Source organism: Ursus americanus, chromosome X, assembly GCF_024610735.1.
Source record: "Ursus americanus isolate L20-20 chromosome X, mUrsAme1.1.p, whole genome shotgun sequence".
In the NCBI taxonomy this organism is placed as follows: domain Eukaryota; kingdom Metazoa; phylum Chordata; class Mammalia; order Carnivora; family Ursidae; genus Ursus; species Ursus americanus.
Window position 1 is genome coordinate 60,492,152 of NC_142164.1, and position 17,248 is coordinate 60,509,399.

Genomic DNA, 17,248 nt, shown 5'->3' on the forward strand with positions numbered 1-17,248 from the left:
GACGGAGCCTTTTTGTCAAGAGGGGCAAAAAAGAGAGGGGCACACATACAAAGAGAATGTTTCCTCAAAGCCATTGGCTTGGAAAATGAGAGGGATTGAATTTCATGAGTTCTTGCAACCAGTGTGGTTTAAAGACTGGAGTTTTACTACATCAAAAACTAATGATATACTGTATGGTGACTAACATAACATAATAAAAAAAAAACCTGGAGTTTTAAAGGTCAGCGGGTTTGGCCGGGATAGAGTCCAGAGGACACTGTGCTTCACTTAGAGATAAGGCAGGCAAACAACCCAGAGGTGAAAGATGGAAACAATGATCTGAAGAATGCTTAAGGCACACAGAGGAGAGACTATTTGCTCTTCTCAGATATAGTCCCTAAGAAACAGCATTCACAGAGACACCCCTTTTAGAACTAAGGACCTGGCCAGTATCATTTCTTTCCCCTGCCCCTCAGCAGAAACACAGAGCCACCTACAGGAAACAGTGCAGTGCCCATGCTGCCTGCCTAATTTGCATACATCAAACCCCACCACCTTGCACTCTGCTGAAACTGCCCTTCTCAATCATGCTTCTCTCAGTTCCAATGCAGTAGACCCCTACACCACAAGACCAACACAAACCCCTGCTCAGAGCACATCTCCTGACCAAAGAATTCTGCAGAGCCTCAAGTGGGTTGGAGGTGGTAACAGGTCTCATTTCATAAGCAGAGCAGTGCACACCTAGTTAAAACTTGCCACATTCAAACTAGGGACTAAACACTGCCCACAGCAGGCAAGGAGAACCAGGGTAGACCACTGGCCTGAAGCATAGAGAAAAGAAAACACAACAGCAGAGTCCATGCAGCACACACTAGAGACACTCCCTGACACTCCAGGTCCTGGGTGCTACATGACCACTACTTTTAGGAGCAGGAGACATAACTGACTTTCCTAACACAGAGAAGAAGTCAGAGACTTAGATAAAATGAGAAGACAGAGGAATTTATCCAAAATGAAAGAATAAGATAAGGCCAAAGCCAGAGATCTAAGTGAAACAGATATAAGTAATATGCTTGATGGAGAATTTAAAGCAACAATCCTAAAGATACTCACTGGGCTTGAGAAAGGATAGAAGACATCAGTGAGTCCCTTATGACAGAAATGAAACAGTAAAAAAAGAATCAGAGATGAAGAGTGCAATAAGCAAGGTTAGAAACACACCTGATGCAATAAACAGCTGGCTGGAAGAAGCAGAGGAATGAAAAATGAACTAGAAGACAGAGTAATGGAAAGTAATCAAGCTGAACAAATGAAACAGAAAAGAATTGTGCAAAACGAGAATAGATTTAAAGACTTCAGTGACCCCATTAAGAGTAATAACATTCACATTATAGGGATCCCAGAGGAAGAAGAGAAAGAAAAGGGAGCAAAACATCTATTTGAAGAAATAATAGCTGAATACTTCCTTAATCTAGGGAAGGAAAAATATATCCAAATCCCAGAAGCACAGAGATCCCCCAACAAAATCAACCCAAGGAGGTCAACTCCAAAACACCCAATAATCAGAATGGCAAAAAGCAGTGATTAAGAAAAAATTTTAAAATCAGCAAGAGAAAAGAAGAAAATACCATACGAGGGAAATCCTATAAAGTATCAGCAGATTTTTCAACAGAATCTTTCCAAGCCAGAGAATAGCATGATATAATCAGAGTGCTGAAAGGGAAAAATCTGCAGTGAAGAATATTCTATTTAGCATGGCTCTCATTCAGAACAAAAGGAAAGATAGTTTCTCAGACAAACAAAAGCTAAGAGAGTTCATGATCATTAAACCACACCTACAACAAATATTAAAGGATATTCTTTGAGTGGACAGGAAAGACTATATGTGAGAGTATGAAATACAGAAAACACAAAAGCAAAAAAGAGAAATATTTCTGTAAAGAATCAATGGATTCACAAAATAAAAGGATGTACAATGACATCATTTATCTAAAATGTGGGGGGGGATGAGTAAAGAATGGGTTCAAACTTAAGCAACCATCAGATTAATGTAGACTTCTATATGTAAAAGATATTATATACAACCCCTTTGGTAACCACAAATAAAAAATCACTAATATATACACACAAAATAAAGAGAAAGAAATCCAAATATATCACTAAAGAAAACCAGCAAACTTTGAAGAACAACGGAAGAAAGGATCAGAAACAAACTAACAAAAAACCACAGAAACAACCACAAAAGAAATGACAAAATGGCAATAAGTACATACCTATAAATAATTACTTTGAATTTAAATGGAATAAAAGTTCCAATCAAAAAATACAGGATGACAGAGTGGATATACAAGGAAGACCCATCTATATGCTGCCTTCAAGAGGATCATTTCAGACATGAAGATTCCAGCAGATTGAAAGCAAGGGGCTGGAGAAACATCGATCATACAAATGGATGTCAAAAGAAAGCTGGAGTAGCAATATTTATATTGGACAAAATACACTTTAAAACAAAGTCTATAAAAAGAGACAAAGAAGGACACTATATAATAATAAAGGGAACAAACAAACAAGAAGATATAATAATTGTAAATACTTTTGCACCCAACATGGGAGCACCCAAATACATAAAACAGTTAATAGACATAAAGGAACTAATTGATAGTAATACAATAATAGGAGAGGAATATAGCAGCCCACTTACATGGGTGGACAGAACATCCAAAGAGAAAATCAACAAGGAAACAGTGACTTTGTTTTTTTTTTTTTTAAGATTTTCTTTATTTATTTCAGAGAAAGAGAGAGCAGTAGCAGTGGAAGAGGGAGAAAGAGAAGCAGGATTCCCCGCTGAGCAGGGAGCCCTATGTGGGACTAGATCCCTGGAACCCAGGATCATGATCCGACCTGAAGGCAGATGCTTAACTGACTGAGCCACCCAGGTGCCCAGAAACGGTGACACTGAATGACACAATGGACCAGATAGATTGAACAGATATATTCAGAACATTCCATAACAAAACAGCAGAATACATATTCTTTTGAAGTGCACATGGAACATTCTCCACAGTAGACCACATATTAGGCCACAAAACGAGCCTCAACTAATTCAAGAGGATCGAAGTCATTCCAAACTTCTTTTCTGACCACTACCCTGTGAAACTAGAAGTCTACCACAAGAAAAAAACCTGAAAAGGCCACAAATACATGGAGGTTAAATAACATGCTACTAAACAATGAATGGGTCAACCAGGAAATCAAAGAAGAAATTTTAAAAAATACATGGAAACAAAAATGAAAACACAATGGTCCAAAACCTTTGGAATGAGGCAAAGGTAGTTGAAAGGGGGAAGTTTAATAGCAACAAAAGCATCCTTCAAGAAGCATGAAAAATCTCAAAAAAAGAACCTAACCTCACACCTGAAGGAACTAGAACAAGAAGAACAAACAAAACCCCAAAACAGCAGAAGGAAGGAAGTAATAATGGTTAAAGGAGAAATAAATGATATATGGACTAAAAAGTAATAGAACAGAACAATGAAGCCAGCAGTCAAGTCTTTGACAACACCAACAAAACTGATAAACCTCTAGCCAGACTCAGCAGCAGCAACAACAACAACAACAAAAGAGAGAGAGAGAGAGAGAAAGGGCTCAAAAACACAAAATCACAAATGAAAGAGGAGAAATAACCAACACAGAAATGTTAACAATTATAAGAGAATATTATGAAAAACTGTATGCCAACAAATTATTAGACAACATAGAAGAAATGGATAGATTCCTAGAAACATATAACCAACCCAAACTGAAGCAGGAACAAAGAGAAAATCTGAACTGACTCAACATCACCAAGCAGATTGAATGAGTAATCAAAAAACTCCCAGCAAACAAAGGTCCAGGACTAGATGGCTTCACAAGGGCAATGTTACCAAACATTTAAATAAGAGTTAATGCTCATTCTTTTCAATCTATTTTTAAAAACAGAAGGAAAACTTCCAAATTCACTTTATGAGGTCAGCATCACCCTCATACTAAAATCTAATAAAGACACCACTAAAAAAGTGAACTGCTGGCCAGTATCTCTGAGGAACATAGATGCTAAAATCTTCAACAAAATACTAGCAAGCCCAATTAAACAATACATTACAAAAATAATTTACCATCATCAAGGGGGATTTATTCCTGTGTTGCAAGGTGGTGCAATATTCATTAATAAATCATTGTAATACATCGGGAGGAGTTAAGATGGCGGAGGAGTAGGAGACACCATTTTCAGCCAGTCCCCTGAGTCGAGCTGGATAGGTACCAGACCAGCCTAAACAACCATGGAACCAGCCTGAGACGCAGGAAGATGCATCTGGATCTCTACAAATGAACATCTCCAGCGCTGAGTATTGAGGTACGAAGCGGGGAGCCATGAAACCGCACACAGATATCGGAAGATAAACGGAAGGGGGAGGTAGCCGCTGCATTCGGGCGCCGGGAAGCAGCAGCCACCTGCACAGGAGAGCGCAGACGGCACAGACGGCACCCGCAAAACAGCAGACTGAGACCGTGAGCCGGGATCGCGCGCCACCAGGCATCTCGCGGAACACCGGAATCCCGGTGCACTCACTGGATCCAGACTGAGACCGGGAGATTCCAGAGCGCGCGCGCCAGGCGGCTGGCAGCATTAGAAACACAAAGGACAGAGACACGCCGGCCCTGGAAGTGAGGGCTGGGATGCCGGGTGTGGGGCGCACATCCCGGGACGCTGCAGGGTTGAGCAGCACCAACAGTAACAGAGTTAAAGTGGCCAGAACATTAGTAGAGAACGGGCCGCAATCCCTCTGTTCTGTGACAGAGGCTGACTTTCGGCTGCTGCTGCTCTGACTCTCAGAAGAGGCACAGCAAACCACCAGGGAAAGCCGCCAGAGAACAAAAGCCTGGAAATACCGGCTCACAGCGTGCCCATCCCCATCCCCCCTCGCAGGGGACACGGAGACTCTACCCAAACAGGGTTGCCTGAGTATCGGGGCGGCAGGCCCCTCCCCCAGAACACAGAAGGCAGGCTGAAAAATCAAGAAGCCCACAATCCGGTCGCTGGGGTGACGCAGTCATTGAGCGCCTGTCTTCAGCTTAGGGCGTGATCCCGGCGTTGCAGAAAGGAGTGCCTCATCTGGCTCCTCCGCTGGTAGCCTGCTTCTTCCTCTCCCACTCCCCTGCTTCTGTTCCCTCTCTCGCTGGTTGGCTGCCACATAAATAAATAAATAAAATCTTTAAAGAAGAAGCCCACATCCCTAAGATCCCTATAAAACAAGAGGCACGGCCTGGGACCCAGTCAATAATTTGGGCTCTGGACAACCCCGCAACCTCTCCTCATCAGAATGACAAGAAGGAGAAGCGCCCCCCCCAGCAAAGAAAAGACAGTGAGTCTGTGGCCTCTGCCACAGAAATAATGGATATGGATGTAACCAAAGTATCAGAAATGGTAATTCAGAGTAACGGTGGTCAAAATGATGAGTAGAATTGAAAAACCTATTAACGAAAAGGTTACTGAGAATATAGAATCCCTAAGGACAGAAATGAGAGCGAATCTGACAGAAATTAAAAATTCTATGAGCCAAATGCAGGCAAAACTAGAGGCTCTGACGGCCAGGGTCACAGAAGCAGAGGAATGGGTTAGTGAATTGGAGGATGGGTTAATAGAGGAAAAAACCAAAATAGAAGCTGGTCTTAAAAAAATCCATGCTCACGAATGTAGGTTACGGGAGATTACTGACTCAATGAAACGATCCAATGTTAGAATCATCGGCATCCCCGAGGGGGTGGAGAAAAACAGAGGTCTAGAAGAGATATTTGAACAAATTATAGCTGAAAACTTCCCTAATCTAGCGAGGGAAACAAACATTCGTGTCCAAGAGACAGAGAGGACCCCTCCCAAGCTCAACCACGACAAACCTACGCCACGTCACGTCATAGTGCATTTCGCAAATATTAGATCCAAGGATACAGTATTGAAAGCGGCCAGGGCAAAGAAATTTCTCACGTACCAAGGCAAAGGCATCAGAATTACGTCAGACCTGTCTACACAGACCTGGAATGAGAGAAAGGGTTGGGGGGGCATTTTTAAAGCTCTTTCAGAGAAAAACATGCAGCCAAGGATCCTTTATCCAGCAAGGCTGTCATTCAGAATTGATGGAGAAATAAAGACATTTCAGAATCGCTAGTCACTAACCAATTTCGTAACCACAAAACCAGCCCTACAGGAGATATTACGGGGGATTCTATAAAAGTAAAAAGGCCCCAAGAGTGATACAGAACAGAAAGTCACAGCCAATACAAAACAAAGACTTTACTGGCAACATGGCATCATTAAAAACATATCTCTCAGTACTCAGTCTTAATGTGAATGGCTTACATGCTCCCATAAAGTGCCACAGGGTTGCAGATTGGATAAAAAGAAATGACCCATCCATTTGCTGTCTACAGGAGACTCATTTCAAATCCAAAGATGCATTCAGACTGAGAGTAAGGGGATGGAGTACCATCTTTCACTCAAATGGACCTCAAAAGAAAGCTGGGGTAGCAATTCTCATAGCAGATAAATTGGATTTTAAACTATAGATTATAGTTAGAGATGCAGAAGGCACTATATTATTCTTAAAGGAAGTATTCAACAAGTGGATATGACAATTATAAATATATATGCCCCCAACAGGGGAGCAGCAAGATACACAAGCCAACTCTTAACCAGAATAAAGAGACATATAGATAAAAATATGTTAATAGTAGGGGACCTCAACACTCCACTATAAGAAATAGACAGAACACCCTGGCAAAAACTTAGCAAAGAATCAAAGGCTTTGAATGCCATACTCCACGAGTTGGACCTCATAGATATATATAGAACACTACACCCCAGAACCAAAGAATACTCATTCTATTCTAATGCCCATAGAACATTCTCAAGAATAGACCATGTTCTGGGACACAAAACAGGTCTCAACCGATACCAAAAGATTGAAATTATCCCCTGCATATTCTCAGACCACAACGCTCTGAAATTGGAACTCAACCACAAGGAAAAATTTGGAAGAAACTCAAACACTTGGAGACTAAGAACCATTCTGCTCAGGAATGACTCAATAAACCAGGAAAATCAAAAATCAAATTAAAAAATTTATGGAGACCAATGAGAATGAAAATACAACGGTCCAAAACCTATGGGATACTGCAAAGGCAGTCCTAAGGGGGAAATACATAGCCATCCAAGCCTCACTCAAAAGAATAGAAAAATCTAAAATGCAGTTTTTATATTCTCACCTCAAGAAGCTAGAACAGCAACAGAGGGACAGGCCTAATCCACGCACGAGGAAGCAGTTGACCAAAATTAGAGCTGAAATCAATCAAGCAGAAACCAGAAGTACAGTAGAGCAGATCAACAGGACTAGAAGCTGGTTCTTGGAGAGAATCAATAAAATGACAGACCACTGGCAAGACTTATCCAAGAGAATAGAGAAAGGACCCAGATTATTAAAATTATGAATGAAAAAGGAGAGGTCATGACGAACACCATTGAAATTGGAAGGATTATTAGAAATTTTTATCAACAGCTATATGCCAATAAACTCAGCAATCTGGAAGAGTTGGAATCCTTCCTGGAAACCTATAACCTACCAAGATTGAAACTGGAAGAAATTGATTTCTTAAACAGGCCAATTAATTATGAAGAAATTGAGTCAGTGATAAACAACCTTCCAAAAAACAAAACTCCAGGCCCGGACAGTTTTCCTGGGGAATTCTACCAAACATTCAAAGAAGAAATAATACCTATTCTCCTAAAGCTATTTCAAAAAATAGAAACAGAAGGAAAGCTACCAAACTCATTCTATGAGGCCAATATTACCTTGATCCCCAAACCAGGCAGAGACCCCCTCAAAAAGGAGAATTACAGACCGATTTCCCTAATGAATATGGACGGCAAAATCCTCAACAAGATACTTGCTAATAGAATCCAACAGCACATTAAAAGGATTATCCATCACGATCAAGTGGGATTCATACCTGGGATGCAAGCGTGGTTCAATATTCACAAATCAATCAGCATGATACATCATATCAACAATAAAAGACTCAGGAACCATATGATCCTCTCGATCAATGCCGAAAAAGCATTTGACAAAATACAGCATGCTTTCCTGATTAAAACCCTTCAGAGTGTAGGAATAGAAGGTACATTTCTCAATCTCATAAAAGCCATCTATGAAAAGCCTACAGCAAATATGATTCTCAATGGGGAAAAGCTGGAAGCCTTTCCCTTAAGATCAGGAACTCGACAAGGATGCCCACTCTTGCCACTATTATTCAACATAGTACTAGAAGTCCTTGCAACAGCAATCAGACGACAAAAAGGGATCAAAGGTATTCAAATCGGCAAAGAAGAAGTCAAAATGTCTCTCTTCGCAGATGACATGATACTCTATATGGAAAACCCAAAAGAATCCACTCCCAAACTATTAGAAGTTATAGAGCATTCTCTTGCATGTAGCTGTCCAATTATCCCAGCACCATTTATTGAAGAGATTGTCTTTTTCCCACCGGATGTTTTTTCCTGCTTTATCAAATATTAGTTGCCCAAAGAGCCGAGGGTCCATTTCTGGGCTCTCTATTCTGTTCCATTGGTCTATGTGTCTGTTTTTGTGCCAAAGATACAGACGTAGTGAAGAGAAGGGCCATATGCACCCCAATGTTCATAGCAGCAATGTCCACAATAGCTAAATTGTGGAAGGAGCCGAGATGCCCTTCAACAGATGACTGGATTAAGAAGTTGTGGTCCATATATACAATGGAATATTACTCAGCTATCAGAAAGAATGAGTTCTCAACATTTGCTACAACATGGACAGCACTGGAGGAGATAATGCTAAGTGAAATAAGTCAAGCAGAGAAAGACAACTATCATATGATTTCTCTCATCTATGGAACATAAGAACTAGGATGATCGGTAGGGGAAGAAAGGGATAAAGAAAGGGGGGGTAATCAGAAGGGGGAATGAAACATGAGAGACTATGGACTATGAGAAACAAACTGAGGACTTCAGAGGGGAGGGGGGTGGGGGAATGGGATAGACTGGTGATGGGTAGTAAGGAGGGCACGTATTGCATGGTGCACTGGGTGTTATACACAACTAATGAATCATCGAGCCTTACATCGGAAACCGGGGATGTACTGTATGGTGACTAACATAATATAATAAAAAATCATTAAAAAAAGAATAAATAAATAAATATATATATATATATATATATATATATATATATATATATATATATATATAAATCATTGTAATACATCACATCAACAAGAGAAAGGATAACCATAGGATCATTTCAATGGATGCAGAAAAAGTATTTAACAAAGTACAACATCCATTCATGATAGAAACCCTCAACAAATGTTTAGAGGTAACACACCTCAACATAATAAAGGTCATATATGAAAACCCCACAGCTAATATCATCTTCAATGGGGAAACCTGAGAGTTTTTCCTCTACAACCAGGAACACGCAGGGCTGTCCACTCTCACCACTATTATTTAACATAGTACTGGAATTCCTAGCCATAGCAATTGGAGAACAAGAAAAAACAAAAGGCATCCAATTCAGCAAGGAAGAAGTAAAATTTTCACTATTTGCAGATAACATAATTCTATATATAGAAAACCTAAAGAAACTCCACCAAACAACTGCTAGAACTAATAAACAAGTTCAGTAAAGTCATGCGATGCAAAACCAATGGACAGAAAATTGCTGCAATTCTATACAGCAGAAAGAGAAATTAAGAAAACAATTCCATTTATAATTTCACAAAATAATAAGATAGCTAAGAGTAAACTTAACCAAAGAGGTGAAAGACCTGTACTCTGAAACCTATAAAGTACTGATGAAAGAAATTGAACATGACATAAAGAAATGGAAAGACATTCCATCCTCATGGATTGGAAGAACCAACATTGTTACAATGTCTATACTACCCAAAGCAATATACACATTTAATGTAATCCCTATCAAAATGCCACCAGGATTTTTCACAGAACTGGCACAAACAATCCCAAAATTTGTATGGAACCACAAAAGACCCCAAATAGCCAATGCAATATTGAAAAAGGAAAACAAACCTGGAGACATCACAATTCCACACTTCAAGTTATATTACAAAGCCGTAATGATCAAAATAGTATGGTAGTGAAGTAAAAATAGACACATAGACCAATGGAAAAGAATAGAAAACCAAGAAATAAACCTACAGTTATATGGCCAATTAATCTTTGACAAAACAGGAAAGAATATTCAATGGGAAAAAGACAGTCTTAGGCACCTGGGTGGCTCAGTCAGTTAAGCGTCTGCCTTTGGCTCAGGACATGAGCCTAGAGTCCTGGGACTGAGTCCCACATCGGGCTCCCTGCTCATCAGGGAGTCTGCTTCTCCATCTGCCCCTCACACTGCTCTTGTGCTCTCTGTCATTCTCTCACTCAAATAAACAAATAAAATATTTTTAAAAAACAGAAGAGAAAAAGACAGTCTCTTCAACAAATATTGCTGGGAAAACTAGACAGCTATATGCCAAAGATGAAACTGCACCATTTTCTTACACCATAAACAAAAGTAAATTCAAAATGTATTAAAGATCTATATTTGAGACCTGAAACCATAAAAATCCTAGAAAAGAGCACACACAGTAAGTTCTCTGACATCAGCCATAGCAACTTCTTTCTAGATATGTCTCTCCAGGCAAAGGAAACAAAAGCAAAAATAAACTATTGGGACTACATTAAAATAAAAAACTTCTGCACAGTGAGGAGGGCAATCAACAAAGCTAAAAGGCAACCTACTAAGTGGGAGAAGATTTTTGCAAAGGTTCTCATAAAGGGTTAGTATCCAAAATATATAAAGAGCTGGTACTACTCAACACTCGAAAAATAAATAATCCAGTTTAAAAATGGCCAGAAGAGAAGAACAAGTATTTCTCCAAAGAAGACATCCAGATGGCCAACAGACACATGAAAAGATGCTCAACATCAGCCATCATCAGGGAAATGAAAATCCAGACAAAATGAGATATCACCTCACACCTGTCAGAATAGCTAAAATCAAAACCACAAGAAACAACAAGCGTTGGTGAGGATGCTGAGTAAAAGAAACACTTGTGCACTGTTCTTGGGAATGCAAACTGGTGCAACCACTATAGAAAGCGGTATGGAGGATCCTCAAAAAGTTAAAAATAGAACTACCCTACCAATCCAGTAATTACACTACTGGGTATTTACCCCCAAAATACAAAACACTAATTCAGAGTGATACACGCACCCCTACAATTATAGCAGTATCATTTTTCTTTAATTTTTTTAAATTTTATTAAAATAATTAACGTATAGTGTATTACTAGTTTCAGAGGTACAATTTAGTGATTCATCAGTTGCATATAATGTACAGTGCTCATTACTTCAAGTGCCCTCCTTAATGCCTGTCACTCAGTTACCCCATCGTCCTACCCACCTCTCTTCCAGCAACCCTCAGTTTGTTTCCTAGAGTTAAGAGCCCCTTATGATTTTTCTCCCTCTCTGTTTTCTTCTTATTTTATTTTTCCTTCCCTTCCCCTATGTTCATCTGTTTCGTTTCTTAAATTCCACGTAAGAGTGAAATCATATGGTATTTATCTTTCTCTGACTGACTTATTCCACTTAGCATAATACCCTCTAGTTCTATCTAGGTGGTTGGAAATGGCAAAATTTCATTCTTTTTGATGGCTGAATAATATTCCAATATACCACATCTTCTTTATCCATTCATCTGTTGATAGACATCTGGGCTCTTTCCATATTTTGACTATTATGGACATTGATGATATAAGCACTGGGATGCATGCACCCCTTGGAATCACTATGTTTGTATCCTTTGCATAAATACCTTCTAGTGCAATTGCTGGCACAATATTATTTACAATAGCCAAATTATGGGAGCAACCCAAGTGTCTATTGATAGAAGAATGGATAGGGAAGAAGATATATATATTCCATCTATAATGGAATATTATTCAGCCATAAAAATGAATGAAATCTTGCTGTTTGCAATGACAAGGATGGAGTAGAGAATACAATGCTAAAGAAAATATATATGGAATTCAAGAAACAAAACGAGGGAGCACGTTTAAAAAGAGAGAGAGAAGCAAACCAAGAAACAGACTCTTAATAATAGCAAACAAACTGATGGTTACCAGAAGGGAAGTGGGTGAGGGGATAGGTTAAATAGGTGAGGGGTTAGGGGGTGCACTTATGGTGATGAACACCTGATAGTACCATACACCTGAAACTATTATAACATTGTATGTGAACTATACTGGAATATTTTTTAAAAAGAAATTAACTTTGGAACTCAGGGCGGGGGAAAGTCATCATTTTGCAAAATGCAAGTATTGAACATTAAGTTGTAAAACTGAAACAAATTTAATGTGTGTCATATATACCTCAATATAAATTAATTAATTCACTAATTAATTAGAGGCAATTTTGACCAATGTCTTCTCAAATCTTATTTAATTGCTTCAAAAATTATGTAAGTAGTATATCATAAATTGTACAGAATATAAAATGTATTTTCAAAGGATATATTTTGTAGTTACCTAAACTAAGCCTGCTTTACTTGGGCCTCATTTTCATGCCTTCATGATAAATGTATGTGAGAAGTATGTTAAAAATGCAAAGTGTCTATAAATATTTGCACTTTTGCCCATTAATCTTTTCTATATATGTCACATACCTTTTAGTTTAAGTATTGCTTGTATTTAGGAAACATTTTCTATCCATTCTTAATTACAAGAAACAGCAATTTCTAAATGTTCTTTAACTTTTCTTGTCTTTTATAATGAACATATGGCTTTGTTTAGGACAAACTGAAGTTTCACATTAAGTATGTCTTGAATGTGTATGGTACATGTCTATTATCTGCCAAGGTAACTAATTTCTGCTGCCCACAGTCATTTGTTTTTCTATGTACAGACTCTCCAGCTGCTGGATTCTAGCTTTTAGTGATTGCTTGGTTTTTGTCAACAAAGGAATTATCCCTTATTTAAGTAGGCCTTCTGTCCATTGACACAGAAATGAGGTGAGAAGTTAGCTTTGTCACTTCATAGATTATTCCAGCACAGTTAAGGAGTCTGGCTAGCATTTCCCAACACCTGTGTTACAAATGACATGCCAGACCCCTTTGGGGGAATGAACCCACAACCCCTTAATGTACACACAACTGGAAGGATAAGCAGGTTAATTCTGTCGTGTAACTTTTTTAGGTACTTGCTGGGAATCCCACTGTTAAGGTAAGTAAACACATACACATATACACATATACACACCGTTACCTTACTCAGGAGCTTTATGATTAGCAAAACCCCAGCTTCCCCCTAAGTCTCTAATTCCCTTATCCCAGTGAGCTCATGTTTTCAATGAAACAAAAAGTAGTTTCTTCTCATGAAAACAGCAGGGACCTCTGACCATAATGAGATTCATATAAGAGTCATTAAAACCTTTCACAAGGAAAGGAGCTCTGATGGACTAGTGAGTCTCGTAATCAGCCACAAGAGTCCTCAGGGTAAAAGATTCCACTAACCATCTACACTATTGCATTTCTAAAAAAAAAAAATCCCTCCCCAGAATTAATTGGAAGATTGGTTTGGTTTCTGCTAAAACAATATTCTACATAACTCTGATTCAACTGCCTAGGCAAATTAATAATCCGTGACAGAAATAGGACAAATACTCTCACGATTTAGGTACAAACACTCTAAAAGACTGACCCAAGGACTCCCACTGGAAAATAACTGATAAGGGGAAAGTTTCTGATGGTGTCCTACTATCCTGGAGATTAGTGAATAGTAATAAAACTAGATAAATCAAGAGAGTGGAGGAACATATGAAGAGGAAAAAATCTGGTTTCTAAAGTTGTTGGAATTCAGGAAAAAGAAAGGCATGAAAATAGGTGAGGAGCTTGAAATTTCTGAAAAGAAAAAGAATAGAAGAATTAGGAATGTGACTGGTATTAGGTAGTGAAAGAAGAGAGCAAGATACAGGAGTTGTTCATAGTTCTTTCCAAGGGACTTCTGAAATACGATCTTGCTTTCCTTCATTCTTACTTTTGTCTAGTGCCCACATAAGCAAGTGCAATACAATAAAAGTAATTGCTATCACTAATGGAATATGTATTATTTGCCAAGCACTGTTCTAAGCATTTTTAAGAATATATTTTCTCAGGGTGCTCAGTTGGTTAAGCATCAAATTCTCGATTTTGGCTCAGGTCATGATCTCAGAGTTGTGAGACTGAGCCCCATGTCAGGCTCTGTGCTGGGCATGGAGTCTGCTTAAGATTCTCTCTCTCCCTCTCCCTCTGCCCCTTCTCTCTCTCTCATATATAAATATATATACATACATACATATATATATGATATATATTTTTATATGTATATATTTTTCTTCATTTAATTCTCAAAACAGCCCGATGAAGTAGGGATTATTATTATCATGTCTATTTTACAGATGAGGAATCACAGATATAAAGAGGATAAATAATTTGTCCAAAGTCACACAGAAAGTAAATGGTGGAACCAAGATTCCAGTCCAGGTAGTCTTACTGCATAATTTCTTGTCCATGCTTATCAGTCCTGCGCTTTCTGCAAGGGACACACTGAGAAAGTCCAAACAAAGCTTAACAAGGTGGGACTAAAAATCAGAAAGAAGATTGAATACAGATAGAAATTATAGAAAACCCATCAATTGGAGGCAGTCTTCTATATACACGGATTAAGGAAACTTCCATTGCATGCAGAGGAAAAAGAACCTCAGAAGTCATATCATTAACAAGTTATTCTTTTGACTTAGAACTTGAAACAAGCCTTGAGAAAATGTAAATTTATCCTTGAAGAGACAGTGCAGCAAGACTTTCCCTTAGTTACATTTCAGTGCACATCTATTTATTAGATTCTTCATAAAAAGTCTTGATAGTGGAACAAGAGAACGTGGAGAGTATGAGATCACTGTGGACCTGAAAGTAAAAGCTGAACTGAGATCCAACTGTGCTGTTTTTACAAGTTGGCCAAGGGCCCACCTTGGAAAAAGTGAAGCGATAGAATCTGGTACATTACAGTCCAGCCATGAACATCAATCTTTGCTAAAGCAGAAAGTTTTGGCAAAGAATAAAATTATATGAAGCTAATGAGAGATGCTGACAGAGATTCAGACATATGCTAGGTCAATTGTCTTTAAAGAAGGAGGTGCAAAGTCTCACTTATAGCTGCCCCAAAACCCAAGAGGAAGGAAAATAAACCCATAGCTATAAAAAGAGAGGAATGTGGTGGCTAGGCATGTAACCAGATTGCAAGTGTTACAGAGAAATGTTTTCTACATTATTCTATTTTTTATCATTTTTCCTAGAAAAAGAAAATGTAGATCTGCAGGTAGAAAAATGGGAAAATCCAGGTTAACTGCCTAGTCATTTGCTTGTTCCCCCAAACCCAAAGCTGCAGTTTTGCAGGAAGGATAGCTTACCTTTATTTGTATCAACCTTCTCAGTTTAGCACATGAACAGCTACCACAGCTGGAAGACATTAGTGTTGTCCAAGTCAACAATTTTCCATAAGCTAGAGAGAAAAGAATTTTCAGTGTTTGTTGTGACACATGAAAATTGGAGTCTTAACTCCTGCTTAGAATTGAAGTGACTTCAGATGAAAGGAAATGAGAAGGAAAAAAATGTTGATGTGTTATAACAAGAGCAATTACTGCTGGACCATATTGGAAACAGAACCAAGAGAACAACTTCAGCTTCGTAGGTAACTTGCTGTAAAGGGACATTGAAAGGCTAACGGTTTTAAAATTAGACCTAAAAGTTTGGTTTTCTTTGAAGAATATATATGTCATTAGATCTTTCACTTTACTGCTGTCTGCTGTTCTGCTCAGGAGCTTGCACGTATCAGCAGGGCAATTTCTCTATCCAAAACAAGTCCTCTGCTAGACTGTGGAAGTCGGCCAGATTTTATGTCCACACTTTCGAGTTTTCCTTTCTGGGCTCCTTCTCTGATTTTTCACTGTCCCCCATTTTTGCTTGCTTTAATCCTACGCAAACCAGGGTTGAGACTTGTTCCTGTGAACCACTGCATGTTAAATGTTTTTTCATTCAACATTTAGTCAACAGTGCCGTCTTCAAAGAGAAAGAGCCTTATGCTGAGGAGGGTGAAATAATCCAGACATGAATTTTACTCTTCAGTAGCTTATAGTCAATGATAATTGCATTGCTTTGCATCTGTCTCTAAAATCTAGCATTCTGGCATGATTTCATTGCTTCGTTCAAATCACTGTAAAAAAAGGAAAACCTTTTGATGAACTTAGATGTTCTATTCTTTTCACATCTCATTATAGCTGGAAGATCAAAAGGTAAAACAAAATGTTTTCATTTTATGCTTTTTCAGCCTTTGTTCAAATGTTTGCTGAGGGATTATTACTGAAAGAAAGTGGAATGATGATTAATTACATTCTGCAGCTTGGAAAAATCACTTCAGAGCAGCACAGCTCTGATCAGAACACTTTGGGGAATTTTAAACATTTTTCCCCTTTAATAGGAAAGGGTAAAATAAAACTTAAAATTTATTGGTTCATGAAATCATTCAGAAAGAATTTATTGAGCACATACTCTGTGCCAGGTATGGAGTTAAATTGAGTTTCAAACAAGGACACAAGGCAAGCTGCACATGTGGGTTTTTTGGCAACACTTCATTATGCCTTTGTTGAGGGAACAGCAAAGGACTTCTGTCTCGGCACTCTTCTTTTTAAAGATTTTATTTATTTATTTGTCAGAGAGAGAGAGAGCACAAGCAGGGGGAGCAGCTGGCAGAGGGAGAAGCAGGCTCCCCTTATCCGCACTGAGCAAGGAGCCCAATTGCAGGACTCAATCCCAGGCATGACCCGAGCTGAAGGCAGACGCTTAACTGACGGAGCCACCCAGGCGCCCCTCAGCACTCATCTTTGTACCCCTCCTGTTACCTTTCCCTATTCTTCCTGAAAGTATAGTGATTCGTGATTATTTTATTTACTGAAAGATTAAACACGTCACCTCTATTGGTATCAAAGACTTAGTAATAATTAACAAAAACAGTTCACATTTATTGAGCATTTGATGTGTGTAAGGCACTGTGGTAAGTGCTTCTATGCTATTCTTTGCTTCAAAATAGGAACATAAATTGTACCAGAGTTAAA